The 15755-nt window shown below is 48.5% G+C and overlaps 1 protein-coding gene across 2 annotated transcripts in view; it reads right to left on the minus strand.

Moving 5' to 3' along the window:
* Adcyap1r1 (ADCYAP receptor type I) overlaps nucleotides 1–15755 on the minus strand; it is a 106601-nt gene that overhangs the window by 62103 nt on the left and 28743 nt on the right. Inside the window, exon 2 of one of the 2 annotated variants that reach the window (XM_026785976.1) lies at nucleotides 2927–3028. The exons of the other annotated variant lie outside the window; for it this stretch is intronic. The gene's annotated coding sequence lies outside the window, so the exon portion shown is untranslated. The remainder of the gene's footprint in view (nucleotides 1–2926; nucleotides 3029–15755) is intronic. 2 annotated transcript variants of the gene reach the window in all.

A 15755-nucleotide genomic window follows, 5' to 3' on the forward strand; every position in this document is an offset into this window, starting at 1 on the left:
GTGTGTGTGTGTGTGTGTGTGTGTGTGTGTGTGTGTGTGTGTGTGATTCCAGGAGTAGCTTTGTGCCCAAGATCCCTTCCAGACTCTGTCCACAAAGAGTCTAAAAGGAGGTCAGTGGGTAGATGCTAGTCCACCCAGAGTCAAGACACAGACGATGTGGACAGAGTCATCCTTGCTGGAGGTGAAGACACAGAGTGGTGATAGAATTGGCGAGTGAGGGTGGAGGTAACCATTCTATGGGAATCACAGTCCTGAGTGAACGTGTGTTGTTGACATGATCACAGACATGACAGGGACCCTACTCTCAGCCCCTTTGGAAAGTAGCAAATTCCCTTTCCCCTGCTGGGGCGAGACTCGGGGCAAGGAGAGAAGTGGTAAATCCTTCCCTTCTGGTCCATGAATAGACAGTGTGCTCAGAAAATATCCACTGTAGATTTCTCCCCACAGATTTTACAGCTGCAGCACTGCTCCCCTACAGAGACTGTCCTACCAAGATTAGCTACACCTGCCTCCTTGAACCAGCTGCTTGCCATAAACCTGGCTTCCTTGTTGATGTGTATGGAATAACCTATTCTCCTGTTCAGCTGAATGCAATGCTGACTGCCTCTGTGTCAGTTCTGTATAATAATCATGCGAGATTCTGGGGCAGTGAGCTTTCTTCATTTGGGAGTGCAGACAACCCAATTCAATTTTCCCTACGTATTTGTGTGTTTGTGTTTTCTCCATTCCTTCAGTGCCCCGGTCAAGGCCATTGTTAGAAGCCATGCAGTGAGCCAGCTCAGCACCTCCTGGCATGGTGAACGAGATACTGACCCTGGTAATTTTGGTAAATGGAGGCAGATATGGATGACCTTCCTGAATGGATCGTGCAGTTCACACTTCTCATGCAGGCTCCTTGGTGGTCTTTCTTGCCCTGCTTGAGCACAGAGAATGCCTAGGAGGAATTCTGATTTCTCACCATTATCAAGTTAGGGGGGAGCTGTCCTCTTCTTTTCAATATGGCTGCAGTGGAGGGTTCGAGACCTCCTCCTCCTCAGGCCCTTGACTAACATGCTCACTCCCACAAGCTCAAAGGTTCCTGTCTAGAAAGGAAAAGAAGTCCTAAAGACCCGCAGCTCTCCAACTGTTCAGCAGGAGGAATAAGAAAGGAGTGGCATGGCCAGCCTCACGTGGCCCATGTGGCCACAGAGCGTGCGGTCATAAGGAAAACCTTCATCGTAGCCAGCCTCACATGTCTCTAGAGAGAATCACTTTCTCTGCGTGACAGGTGAGAGGCGGGTGACAGTGGCCTCACGGGTGGTGGCAAAGAGACTTTCCTTCTAAGCCGAGTCCATGCTGCCAACCACAGTGCTTCAGCCATGTAACCTGCATTCACTTCTCAACAAGGACAACAGGAAGGTCTGTGGGTTGAGACCTTCTATTGTCAGGCTGTCCTAGCCAATGTTCAGTGTGTCTCTGGTTCTAAATCCCAGTAGTCATGGATAGTCACTGGGAAATTTAAAACACCCTCAAACACTTCCAACATGGCTTCCCTCTGCTCATTGAGAACTACACAGAGGTCATCTCTACAGGACTTACAGAGTCCTCAGCCCTGTTTAGGCAGCATGGTCGTACCACCCACCCCAGGAAAGGTAAAGACTCAGAAAGTGGGAACCTCAGAACAGCACTGAAGTCACCAGAGGTGGTGGGGTGGGAGTTTTCCCCTTCAAAGATTGACGTAACACAGGAAGATTCAAATGACTGCATGTATTAGTCATATGCATTGTTCTGGAAAAAAAGAAAAACCTAGGGAAAGTAACAAGGGAGAAAGAATGTTTTTTTACTGCTGAGTAGTACTCTAATATGTATATATTCCATACTTTCTTAATCCATTCTTCCATTGAAGGGCATCTAGGTTGTTTCCAGGTTCTGCCTATTACAAACAATGCTGCTATGACTCTCTGAACATAGCGGACAATGAGTACTACTGAGAACTCAAGAACAATGGCAATGGGTTTCTGATCCTACTGCACGTACTGGCTTTGTAAGAGCCTAGGCAGTTTGGATGCTCAACTTACTAGACCTGGATGGAGGTGGGGGTTCCTTGGACTTCCCACAGGGCAGGGAACCCTGATTGCTCTTCGGGCTGAGGAGGGAGGGGGACTTCGGGTTGGGGGAGGGGGAGGGAAATGGGAGGCGGTGGCAGGGAAGAGACGGAAATCTTTAATAAAAAAATCAGTACCATAAGGAACAAAAAAAAAAAAAAAGAATGTTCCTGGGTTTGTGCTTCCCGGGGTATCCAGCCATGTCCGCTGTCTTTGCTTTTCTAGGCTGTGATGAGGCTGAACACCACAGTGTGAGGAGGGGTGAAGTCACTTACTTCCCCGGTATCCAGGAAGGGAAGAGAGGGAAGGAAAGATGGGGTAAGCGGACGGAGTAGCTATGCTATGCACTCTGTGTGTTAGCTGACTTGTTCCTTCTTCCTCTCCTTCTCTCCAGGTCCCAACTAGTAGATGGTGCCACTCGCAGACAAGGCAATGCTCTCCCACGGCTTTTCGTTGCCCACATGTCAAGTGCTCCTAGAAACACCCTCATTGTCACACCCGGAGCTGTGTCCAACTAATTTCCTAAGTGTCTATCTCTCTAATCACATTGACAATGAAGACTGTCACTTTCCATCTTCGGCAGTTTCTACTTTTTCCAGTTTCCTGGTGCAGATAGAGAATTCCAGTGTCCTTTGATCCAGGCAGGATATTCCTCCGGGGGTCCAGACCCGCATGTGTAGCAACCCATATGACTGAGCCCAGTAATTCCTGGGATACTTCCCGGCCACATTTCCATGTTGAACACAAGAGCCTGCCGTCTCCATGTTTTCCAGGGCTCGTCCTCTACAAATGTACCTCCTTTACATTCTTGGGGAGTGGGGAGCCTGGGTGTCACTCCTTACCGTTGCTACTCATAATTCATGCAGCGAGCAGTGTTGGGGAGGACTTCCAAGGGCTAGTCACAGTGGCACACTTGAAATGGCAGTGATCCATTCCTCCTCGGCCTGTGGTCAAATAGGATGCACATAATTAAAGCAATGACTAACCTCTTAGTGGAACCCAACTAGAATATTGACATTGGGAAGCAGGGCACTCTGATCTCAGCCAGATGTCAGGGATGTGTCAAGAATTTGACTGCTCTTAGATTTAAAGGAGAAGTTAAGGAATAGCTTGGAGTGGGGGGGGGGCTCCATGGGGAAACCAAAAGCTATAGGCCACAGAGAAAAGAAGCAGCAGGCAGGGGCCCCACTGCAACCAGACGCCAATGAGGTTAGACTGAATTTGAGCCATAGGGCCAGATCCCATGGTCAGAGGCCTTATCCTCAGAGCAGTGGGAAATGGTTGAAGATAGTGTCCGATCTCACTTGCATTTTTAAAGTATTTACCAAGATGTCAGGAAAAAGGGGGCTGGAGGGTGCAGAAAGCAGAGCTAGAAGGCTGGCTGCATCGGGCAGGACCTGTGGAAAGGACAGAGAGATGGAGAAACAGGAGACTATAAGGAACACAGCCAACAGGACTCAGCAGCCAGGTGTATGAGTGTATGATTGAATTCGGGCCACTGGGGACGTAAACAACATCTAGTATATTCTTTTGAAGGGAGAAGCCTGAATGCACCATTTGCTTTCTCCTCCCCGCTGACTGGGGCCGAAGTGTGATAGTGCAAACCAGGGTAACCTTGTGAGGAAGAGAAAACTGCTTCTTGAGAAGGATCTGGCTTCCTTGTGAACCACTCAGATTTGTATGCAAGGCAACCGTCCACTTCTCTTTCATTCTTACACTGCTGTTCAGGGTTGGTACTGATGAAGCAAAGCTTCAGAATGATGGACTAGCCATGAGGTATAGGGAGGTTGACACTGGCTGAGCTTATGGCTGCACTACTGTCTACCTGGTGGACACGTTCACTGAGCAGGAGCCTGAAGGGGGAAGCAGGCGGCACACGGATTATGAACTGGACTTGGGTCATGTGGGTTTGAGGCACCCTAAGAGAAGCCCAGGAAGAGACATCAGAGGAGGAAGTGAGAAGCTCAGGAAAGAGGCTGAAGTTGGAAGAGCAAGCCTGGGCTTAGAAATAAAGTCAGGGTTCTCCACCCTGAAAGCACAAGACTATGTCAGAATTCTGGTAAGCAGGCACATGCAGATTTTGACAGAAGGGATTTGAGGCAAGGACTGGCATTGGTGCCTTCTTAAAACTCTGTGTTCGATTCTCCCAGGCAGCTAAGGGTGGGATTTCTTGGGTGGATGGTGACTCTGGGAGTGGACAGATGGCTCAGGGAGAAAGCACAGAGTAAGGAGACTCGAACTCAGAACCTGGCCTCTCCAGTGCCTCCCACACATCCTGCCACTACCTGGTGGTGAGAAAGTGTGATGACCCTTAGCCACTGCCCAGTCAGCCCAGCTCAGGCCATGGGGAACATGGCGGGGACACCAGATAAGACATATATTGTCCTCTCGGCTAGGGCTCTAGAGTGACGATGCCCGCTTTTCTTTTGCCTACACCTCCACTGTCCCCTAGCCTCTCAGGAACTTCTCTAGGCTTTACAGCTGACCCGGATGTAGGCTACCAGGAGGTGGGCTCCACAGGCCTCCCTGGGAAGGAGCTACTTGCCCAGTGCTTGCCTAGGGCCATTCTGTGAGCTCTGTCATTGCAGCTTCTGGCCTGTCTGCAAGCACCAACCTATGCTGCAAACTCACAGGCATTCAGGCTATTCTATCACTCTTTTCCCTGACAGCTAGCCCTGTGCTTTTGCTGATCCCATCTACAAACCAAGAGAATTATGGGCGCCCTACCAAGACAAGTGGTTGCTAGAGAAACAAGCCTCCCAATGCCCCATCCCGATGTACACTAATTCTTCTGCACCCCCCTTCTACTGATATTGTTCCCCAGATAGAGACTGGCCAAGCTAAACCCACTGAAGATTATTCTCCAAATACCTAAACTTGGGTCACTACCTAAAATTGAAGGGTCCTCCTAAGGCTTGCTGTCACTTTGCCCCCACTGGGCCCTACTGATGCAAGTCAAGGATCTTGAAGGAGTGTCTGTATCAGCCTTCAGGTGAGGTCTGAAACAAAGGCACCTGTGTCCCCTGTACTCCATCACTCCCCTCACTGGGTCACCTACCAGAGTGAAGGCCAAAGGGGAAAGCCCACCCAGTCGAGAGAACAGGTAGAAAAAATGAACTTGGCTTGGGCTGTCCCATGTTGAATGAAGAGGTGGCTGGGGAGAGTAGAGGTGATCCCCTCCATAAGCCAGGGCCAAGTGTGGTGACACTGTCAGTGCTAGGGAAGTGCCGGGACTTTCTTCAGTATGACATGGCTTCTCAGGAAGCCATGGCAGCAGTTCACGGTGGCTGGGCAGGTCTGCCCTGGGGGAACCATGCAGCAGAGGCTATTCACACTGCTGCTGGCCAGGGCCTGCACTGCAAGGCACACATGATACCTGAACATGCTACACATGGCTGGTTCAAATGGAGATGTGATGGGAATGTCAAATAAACGCTGGATTCCAGATTGGCACATAAGAAAAAAGGCAAAATAGCTCATTTGTATTTTATGTTGATAAAATTTTGAAATATTTTGAATGCAACGGGCTAAATAAAGCATACCATTAAAACTCCCTTGTTTCTTTTTAGATACAACTACTAGATGTTTTGAAATTGTATATATGGCTCCATTGTGCCTCCCATATGTTTCTATGAGGCAGCAGGAAGTGGCCAGAGATACCCTTGATTGACAGGTCCCTACTTCTACGCACAAGCCTGTTTCACATGTACTACTTGATTTTCGCAACGGCATAAGGTATATATCATTCTTATCTTTGATTTATTCACGAGGAAGCCATGTCCCAGAGAGGCTAATTAACTCACCCAAAGCTGCACAGGCAGTAATCTCATAGCTGGTTGCAGAGTCTGGGTGATGAATCACTTCCTCTGGGAATGGGGGCCTGGCTGTGGCGGCAGTGGTGGGAAGGGGGTGGGGTGAGTCAGAACTCAGCGGGCATCAGTGAGGGATCAGCAGACAAAGGGAAGCTTAAGGAAAGTCAAGGGATCCAAAAGGTACTGAAGGATCTAGGTGTGACTAGCAAGGAAGGGCACTGCTGTTTACAGGGCATGGAACATGCAGGAGGGAAAACAGACTTGGGAGATCTGTGTGGGTCCATGGAGTATAGATGGGCATTGTGGGCAAAGAGCCTAGGAGGGCGAGAGCACCACCTAGACAGTGCAGATATTGAGTGAAGGACCTCTGAGTGGAGCCTGGAGCTTGGCAGGAAGGAAAGGCAAGGGGCTAGGAGAGGAGCTCAGAGGCAAAGACAGAGAAGCGAGGGAGGAATGCATCCTAGGAGTAGTGATGGTGGTGGCCATTGGAAGCCTATGGGAATAAGACAACCTTAGGGATGCCCAAGGCAGGGTATCTCTGATACAGGACTTCCTCCAGCTAATCCACACAGGCATCAAGCTCATCCTTGATCCCCAAGAACTAGATAGCACTTGTTCCTAAGAAAGGTTATGCTAAGTGGCCCCCGATAAGTAAGAGGAAGGCTCTTCAGTGTAGACAAGTGACCTAAGAAACTCCTTCATTTAATATCCATGAAGTTAGTCCTTTTGTCTGACTAGAACATTTGTTCAGAGTTCTTACCTGCAGTTCAGCTGAACACACAGTTTCTTTGGAACACTGTTTACACATAAAGACTGTTTGGTTTGGCAAAATTCTTATGGTCACCCAGTTCCCAGTGCAGTCACACCTGGCTTCCTCTCCTAGTTGGCCTATTCCTGTCCGTGGGCTTGCTTGGGCTCTCCCAGCCATTCACTAACACTGCCACCCCAACTCTCCAGGTTCCTCCTGTCCCCATCACTAATCTCCCCATCAGCGGCTTCTCATCAACTGCACTGCCTGCAAAAGCAAGTGCTTTGTCGATGGAAAAGCCCTTCGGGGGCAAACACAGGAAATGAAAGAGTATGCCCAGCAAGAAAATCCATTCTTTCACACAGATTTCTGAAATCTGATTGCTACGGCTTCTGCTGAGTGCTGGGGATCTACTGGCCATTGCTCATACCCATGGAGGCTGGCAAGCGGGATGCCAAGAGGAAAGCCTCTGCTGAGATTCTGTCATGCTTTGTCTGTGCTTCTGGGATGGAAAGGCCAACAGACTGCCAAGATGTCTTTGGTAAAGAAGGCGTTTAGGTCACCGGCTAACACCCAGGGTGGGCTGGCTGATGACCTGCTGAGAAGAGGGTGCTGTGCCAGAGGAGACTTGTGCACATGAGGCCAAGATGTGTGACTCCAAAGGTGGGGGGCTAGGGGAATAGCTTCCCCTAGGGACAAGATGGAACCAATCATCCTACATTTTAGTTCATTGGGTCACTGTTGCTCTCCAGGACTGATTCGGTCTACAAAATGAGGGTGTTGGATGAGTTTGGTTTAAGGTCCCTTCATATACCACTCACTCGACAGCCTTGCACTTCCAGCTATGCTAAGACTTACAGGAGCCTCTGTGAACGGTGCCCAGAGCCCTGAATATCGAGGCAGAAACTGCCCCCGTCTCATCATCTCACCAGGCCCAAATGCTTCTTGGAAACCAGGCTCAGATGGCAGCTTGGAACTGGCACATTGGAAGCCTCTGCCCAGCAAGGGGATCAGCTGTGTCAGTTCCAAGACCTCAAGGAGGACAGGAAAACATTATGGACAAGGTGTCCATGCAGAAGTAGAAATCTCTCTTATGTGGGTTGCAGCTCAGAGCTCTGAGGGTCTTGCCAAATGTGTTTTTGCACACCAGAACAATTCCTACCGTGCACTCGCTACCCATCCTGAGGTACGGGTCTCTCCGTGCCCATCTCTCATGGTACTATTCTAGACTCTTCTCTACATAGCACACACACCAGACCACAGGGACCTTCTCCGTCTTGAGCTGAGCACTTCCCTTGCAAAGGCAGGGGATCTCAATGAGTGTTTGTTGAAGGAACCGAAAGCCCTTGCTCTGGCCTCTGGGTCTCAGGCTCAGTGTCAACAAAACCTCCCCATGAGACCAGCTGGGAATTGCCCCTGGATTTTCTAGTATTTGGTCAAGGAGTTGTTGCTCCTCAGTTCCTGCCTGGCAGGTTGCAATGGATAGCAACTCAGGTTCAACTATAGCCTGTAGAGGGGGAAGTGAATGAAGTCCATTCACTATCCAACCAAGCCTGGGAAAAAGACAGCATCTTTCTTTCACATAAAGGGGCTATGGGGGCCTGAGGGCAACTTGTCCTTATGGATCTTGTTGTTTGATGATAGTTGCTTAGCACCAAGAGAACCTCTCCCAACTAATCATTTCTACTGCTACCCAGGCCTGGTTAGATGGAAGTACCTGGACCTTTGTGCTGGACCTTGGAGTCTGCTGAAGTATAATAGTATCTCCTTCCATGTCCTTAATCTGCCTATAGGCAGAAGCAGCAGCTCCAGGGCTGTCCTCAACACACACCCATCTTTTGGATTCCTTTCCCGGGGGTAGCTCTAACATCCTGCTCTCTCAGGACAGGGGAATAATGGTGTCCTTAACAGAGTGCCTGTGATCTGAAACCAAGATAGATGCTCAGCCACCAGAGCCTGGTGGTCTTGGGGAGAGACTTCAAGGGCAAACCTAGCTCTGGGAAGGAACGCTTTCCAGCATCATGGAGCAATGGTCATGGTGGCTTCTGGGTCTTGGACCTAAGGGTCTTGGAGATATTTGCTAATAAATGCCCCTGAGACTGGTACCCTACAAAGACCTGTAGGACAATTTTGGGCAGCTTTCTCAAGGCCACTAGCTATCTGAAGGCTGCCATAGGACTGTGATATCTAAGCTCCTTTCTTGTCTTCAGTCAATGAGCTAGAGGGATAGAGAATGTGCCCCTTCCTTTGGTAGATAAGAAAACATAGAGGCCAGGTGGAGAAAGCCCACAGAGAGTGTTAGGGAAAGTAAGGGTCACTATGAGGGCTGTGTCAAGAGAATAAGGTGGGAGAGGTGCAGCCAGGGCCTCAAAGCTACTTTCCCAGGCCCCCCTGGCCCTAGCACCCCACCCCCACCAACTAAACCTTTGTCTGATTTGCTCGCTGTGACAGCTGGGAAGGCTGAGCCTCACCCTGGCTCCTGCCATCAGCCATCACTGTATGGCTCTAAAGATCGGCTCGGGCACCAGGCCCCAGCAGCAGGCTTGGCAGGTGGCTCTGCGTTGCCAGGGAGACCACAGCGGAGGAAAGCTGTTCCACAAGGTTTCAGAAGACCAGATGGCCTGGGGTCCCAGAGGTGCATTTCTTGGGGATCACAACCTTGTGTACATCCTGCTGGGATTTCACGGGGAATGCACTCACTAGGAGGATGAGGGAACTGAGGTGCAGAGCCTGGATCACCAATTCCCTGAGGGTGGATGTTGAGAAACTAGGGGCAAAGTCAGGGATCTGCCTCACCCTGGGCTCTGATGGCCAGGTGCACAGTCAGAGAACCTCGTAGGCCTGTGCATATATGTGCAGGTTTTCCCCTGATGAGACCCCTGACTCTATTAAAGATCCTTATTAAACGTGTTCCCAGGAACAGCTAGACTGGAACAGCTGGCGGCTGAGGGAGACTCCAAACACTGATGGACAGGGAGTCAATGAGCAAACACAGATGTGGAAGCTGTTATCTGGCTGGGGACCCAGAAAAGGGGGTACTTAGACAAGGTGGGGGAGGGGCATCAAAAACTATGACCAGGAAACCTTGAGCTGGCTGGGCCTTAGAACTGGGAGAACTTGTGGATGGGGGCACAGGTTAGGAGGCCCCTCAAAAAGGCTGACCTTGCTGTGGTCTCCTGTAATTCAGTCTGAGACACAGGGTGAGAAGAAAAGATAAAAAGAGCCCATTGCCATCTGCAAATGTTGGGTCTCCCAAGACCTCTAGAGAAGGAACCCATTACCTTCGGGGTAAACATGGCTGAGAGTGTTAATATCACAGTGACTCAGTCCTGTCTTAAGACAAGATACAAATATCCTCCCAGCCCAATGCTTAAAAATGCTGATCAACAAACCAGGGCCCTAGCCCAGCCTCAGAGCAGGCTTGCCTAGGAGTCCCCCTGAGGGGCAGGAACCTCTGCTCCCCTCCCCCCAGAACCTGAACAAAAGAAGAACCTTACACAGCCCCTAGTGAAAGGCTGGGATGTGAGACTGGAGGCCAAGGACTGGGGAGCTGGTAGGAGTGGGGAGCTCAGGAAGGAACAGGTAAGTATATTCATCTTCCCAAAGAAGTGGAGAGGACAGCCAGATTCCCTCTTTCTGCACAGGGACTGCAAATGCCCAGCTCAGCCCAAGGCGGGGATGCGGATAGCCTTTCCCAGTGGAGCTGGGGAAGGCCTGCTTGATGCTCTTCAGCTCTGACACTCAGGCATAAATTAAATGGCAAGAGGATCTGGGCTGATTCTCAGGATTCATGTAACTGAGCCAAATGACTCCACAGCCCTCTCTGTGGTGCAAACAGAAATCCCCACCTGCTGGAGGTTGCCACACAGGCAGCCTCTGCTCCCTAGAGAGCTGGGAGCTGCCTGCAGCCTGGGGCCTCCCGCCCCCAAACCCCTGCCTGCTGCTGGAGCTGTCAGCCCTGCTCCCAAACAGGCTGATTATCCCCATCTGGGGAAACAAAACATGTCAGCCCTGTGCCTGAGAAGAGGCCTGTCTCCTTAGTGAGACATAGTATGAAGAGGCTCCCAGCTTGCATTTGCCATGCGAGGTGGATGAGCAACCTCAGTTTTCTTGGGGAGGCCTTCTCCTCTTTGAGCATCCCCTGCTCCCAGAAGCCTTTGGGCCTCTGCTACCCCTATTCAAGCTTCCTGCTGTCTTCTCTGAACTTCACAGGCCCTGTTGAGAGTTTGAGTTTGCACATATTATTCATCTATGCAGTACGAACCAGTAAGATTTGGTCCCCATTCCAGAACTAGACTAGTCCAGTCAGTTGCTACCTTATTGGAGCTCTGCATTTTTGCTCCAGGACCGGAGACTCCCCCATTGAATGGGGTGTCCAAAGGAAGTGGTCAGTACACAACTTGCCACAAGCTTATCCTTCACACTTTGTGGTCATCTGCCCCTGGTTTCCCATGTGTTCCTTCCACTCAGAATGTCTTTCAATCAGTGTGGCAACATTCTTACATTACTGAGACTGTACTTCAGCCCTCAACCTCTGGTGCCTCCACACACCAGGCAAGCCTTTGTACATCCTCCTGTTTCCCCCAGCACAGGAACTCCTGGGGGCAGGAAATATAAAGGCATACCTGCCTACCCCAGGATACCAACCAGGGAGCAGACATAGATCATATCTAGAAAATGGGTGAGTGGATAAAAATGAAATTTTCCTCTGTTTCAGCCTGGCCTCCTCAACTGCTCCAATTACCTCTAATATTCTCTCCTAACTCAAAAGATGATCTTATCATCATGGGCAGGGCAGCTTCCTGTCTTATTGTGGAGGGAAACGCACACTCTCTGAATTCTTCCAATGTGGCAGGCAAAGGGCTATGCCTGTTACACATTTACCCTAGCTAGCACTCACACAGAGGCGACAAACATTGTCTCAGACAAGGCAGAGGCAAGTCCACGAACCCAGGACAGAGTGAAGAGTTGCCTTCCTATATAGTCTCTTATTTTCTGGAACAAACCTCGGCAACAGTCCAAGCCTCAGGCACAGAGGCTGCTTTATTTATCACATTGTCAATGAGGAAACTGAGGCACAGAGATATTAGCAGACTTGCCAAAGATGACAGCTGCTAAGTGGCTGTGGATCTGTGGCACTCATGCTAAGAGGCAGGGATGATACACAACATCGCAGGCCTGCAGTCAAGCACAGTACCTACCTCTGCCTTCAACCCCACACTGTCTATACCCTTTGTCTAGACCCATGCTCAGCTTCATCTTCCTTTATTCCCTTGCACAAGGGAGCAGACGCCAGAGTTGAATGACCAAAGGAAGCATAATGATTGTATATATGTGTTTATAATGTTTCCCCTGCCTGCCTCCAAAGCAGATGGAAGGTGGTTTAGAATATTGAAATGCATAATGAGGACAATAAAATTATTCTCTAAAACAGAGCTGTTGGAATCCAATCATCAGGCAGGAAGATGGAGCTCTCTGGGGCAGCTGGAAGGAGCCAGACTAAGATGGAGGAACCTACACTGGTGTCCCTGGTTGTGCCAAAGTCATCTTGGATAAAATTCTCTGTCTTAGCCTCAGTGTACCTATCTAAAAACATCTGGACAGATGCATAATGTGAGAAATAGAAATCTGTTGACAAGGTCTGTGCTGGCTAGCTTTCTGTCAACTTGACACAAGCTAAACTCAGAGGAGAGGACCTCAATTAGGAAACAGTCTCCATAAGATCAGGCTGTAGGCAAGTCTGTAGGGCATTTTCTCATTTAGTTATTGACGAGGGAGGGCGCAGCTAGGAGGAGCAGATCAGTAAGCAGCATTCTTCCATGACCTCTGCATCCATTTCTGCCCTGTTTGAGTTACTGCCCTGACTTTCTTCAATGAAGGACCAGAGTGTGGACGTTTAAGCCAAATAAGCACTTTTCTCCCTAACTTGTTTTTTGTCATGGTGGTCAAAATAGCAATAGGAACCCTATCTGAGACAGCATCTCAAAGAGCACTAAATCCACCCAGTTTCGGACTTCCCAGAGCCCAGGCGGGTAATCAAGGATATTCCAAGGGTTGACCTGGCTGAGCAGGGAGGATGAGGTCAGTCTGGAGGCCCTGGGCCAGTGCCCTACTGCAGGCAGATTAACTCTGTCATCATGTGTCTCAGTCACTGAGGTTCCTGCTTAGACTTTTAGTCCTGATGTTCAACATGCCTAGAAAGCACACTGAACAGCATTGTCTGAAGCCCTTCCATGCTTTGAAAGTCCACTGGGATGCTTGATGTTGCTAGTCTGCCCCGCTTTGGACATATCCTGGCATTCTCCAGAATTGAAGGATGCTTGAGTTTTAGAGCAGGATCTAAGGATTTCCTGCAGAGAGGGCTACAGTACAGGGGCACAAAAATCGGGGTCCTCCTTTGGTCCTCTTCAGGTCTGCAGTCAATGGACAGACACCCACTCACTAGTCGAGACTGGGTGTTCAGTAATATCAGCTAGGAGAGCGATACAGCTGCTACAAACACCACGGGAGCTCCGAGTATGGACCCAAGGGCCCGTGATAGCAGCCTCCACTGCAGGATGCTAACAGCCTCTGTCCTTGGTGGACATGGATGTTAGACACAGGGATTTGACTACTGTACTGGGACGGGTGGCACAGGGCCCTTTGTATTCTCCTGGTCAGTACCCCTGAGGGCTAACTTACGGGTGGACTTTGCCAATTCAAAATCTGATCTCAGCTTACATGTTCTTGTAAATGCCTACCAGGGAAGCCAAGGTGTAGGCTGTCAATGTACAAATATGAAATACAGACTCCATCTCTGTGTATACTATACCTCTGGGAAGAGAAAGTCCTGGACCCCTGATGATGACATACTGAGACATGTGTGGTCTATTCTTCCAGTTATTGAAGTCTGAGGAGAAGAAAAGAGGAGGAGGAAGGGTAGAGGGGAGATGCAAAGTAGATGATCTGGGAGAGGATATTTCTCCCAGATGTCCTCAAATCAGGGTCTTACCTCATGGGAACAAGAATAGCCTCCCTTAGCCAAAACATATATTGCATGTTGTCTCGTACGTATGGATGTTAACTCTTAAGCTTTATATGTGTGTTTGTTTCAATTCAAATAACACGAGATTTTAGGTACCTAGTAAGAGACCGGGTGTGGGGGAGGGGATCTTCCAAGTTAGGGGAAATAGATTCGAGTGTTATAAAGAAATAAAGGACAAACAAGAGTAAGAGAATTAAATAAGGAGGGAGACAGGAGAACGGGGTAAATGAGTAAATATGGAAAAAGACAACTACCATTAAAGACCTTTGTAAAGGCCATATATAAACCTACAACGGCAAAAACATCCTGAAATATATAAGAAGGATTTAAATGGAGTCAACATATAATGGAGCAGATAGTGTTCAAAGTAGACATCTTATTCCACCAAGTAAAACCCCCAGTTCCAGAAATGAGTTTTATCTTGTTGACTTATTAACTATAGACTCCACCCCCACCATCACAGGCTACTACCAAGGCTATTGATTACTCTCTACACTTCTCATGATAAGGCCTTTTTGAAGACACAACTTATTTATGTCACTGAATATGAAGAAATCAAACTCGTGCCTAACTAGAAATTTCATACCTCCTAACCACACCCTTTGCACACTACAGAGCAGAAAAGTACCTGTCAGTTTCACCAAGCTACAAATCCTGAAACCTCCAGCAAGAGATCTGCCAGTATTGGTGCAATAATGGTGCAAATGTTATGAGAATTATCAACCATTTCTTAAAAATTGCACTTAAGACCCACTCCATGAGCGAGAACCCACATAGGACACTGATAAAGTAGGAGACAATCTGAGAGTAGATGGGTCATGGACCTATGGAGACTCCTACTATTATTCTACTACAAGAACATAGAGTGGCCCCTAATTTCTATATGCGCAGATCAGAGCATCACTCAACCCTCACCAGAGACGCACCTTCTTGTGGTAGATAGCAATTAGCAGAGAGATCCACAACTATGTCATGTGCCAAGGGTGAGTAAGAGACTTTGGACCACTCAGCCTAAAGTGGATCTTTTTCCATCAAATCCACCCCATCAAGGTTCAAGGATCTATACAGAAGAGGGGGCAGAAGATTATATAAGAGCCAGAGGTGGTGGACGATTCCGAGGAAACATCTCCCAGAAACAATAGGACCAAAACACATGTCAAAGCACAGAGACTGTGGCAGCCTACCCAAGACCAGCACAGGCTCAAAGCTGACAAAATCCCAACCCTGAGGAGGGAAATGCATACTAAGTCCCACTAGAAGCTGTTTGCAATTACCTGCTGGGAAGGGTAAATACCAGCTTTCTCCAATGGCCTGTCCCTAGGTAAGTCAGCCACACTCCTGGCCTAGCCCCATGCCTAGGAATACTTGATCACCATAATCAGACTCCATATTCCCCATGTTTTTCAGTTTTTGGTTTTTCCCCATACATTTTTTGTTTTCTTCTCTTTTTTTAAGATTTTTCTTACTTTAGGTTTGTCTGTTTTGATTTTCATTTCTCATTTTTTGTTGTTGTTTTCTCAGTTTGGGTTTTTTATTTTTGTTTTTGAAAGTGAAAGAAAAACCATGAAGTTGGATGGGTAGGGAGGTGGGAAGTATCTGGGAAGAGATGGGGTACATGAAAGGATATGATCAAAACATATTACATGAGAACATTTTAAATGAAAACTATATAAAATTCAATGGCTGGAGTTTGAACATATACAGAACAGACTTCCTGGGGTCCAGACCTCCATATAGCTTCCATGTAATGGCTAATTTTGGTTGTCAACTTATTATGTGACACTATTTCTGTGGAAACGTGAACAAAAGTCCACTTGCCTGAGAAAGGGAATTGGTGACAGACCAAAGAAAGGATGCTGCCAAAGTCCAAATTGATGAACAGTGAGTTTTATTGGGTTACTGACAGAGTGGAGGTGATGGTTACTTATGGGGCTTAAATGACTCAAAGAGAGTTGCATCACCCCAACCCCAACCAGGAATGGGTGATAGCTCCCAAATTCTGAAAACCCAAAGCTTAATGATAACACACTAGCAGCTCAGAAGGATGGGAAGTGGATCTTTCAGGCAGCTTAGTTGATCTCTGCCTT

Source organism: Microtus ochrogaster, linkage group LG3 (genome assembly GCF_000317375.1).
Source record: "Microtus ochrogaster isolate Prairie Vole_2 linkage group LG3, MicOch1.0, whole genome shotgun sequence".
Classification (NCBI taxonomy): domain Eukaryota; kingdom Metazoa; phylum Chordata; class Mammalia; order Rodentia; family Cricetidae; genus Microtus; species Microtus ochrogaster.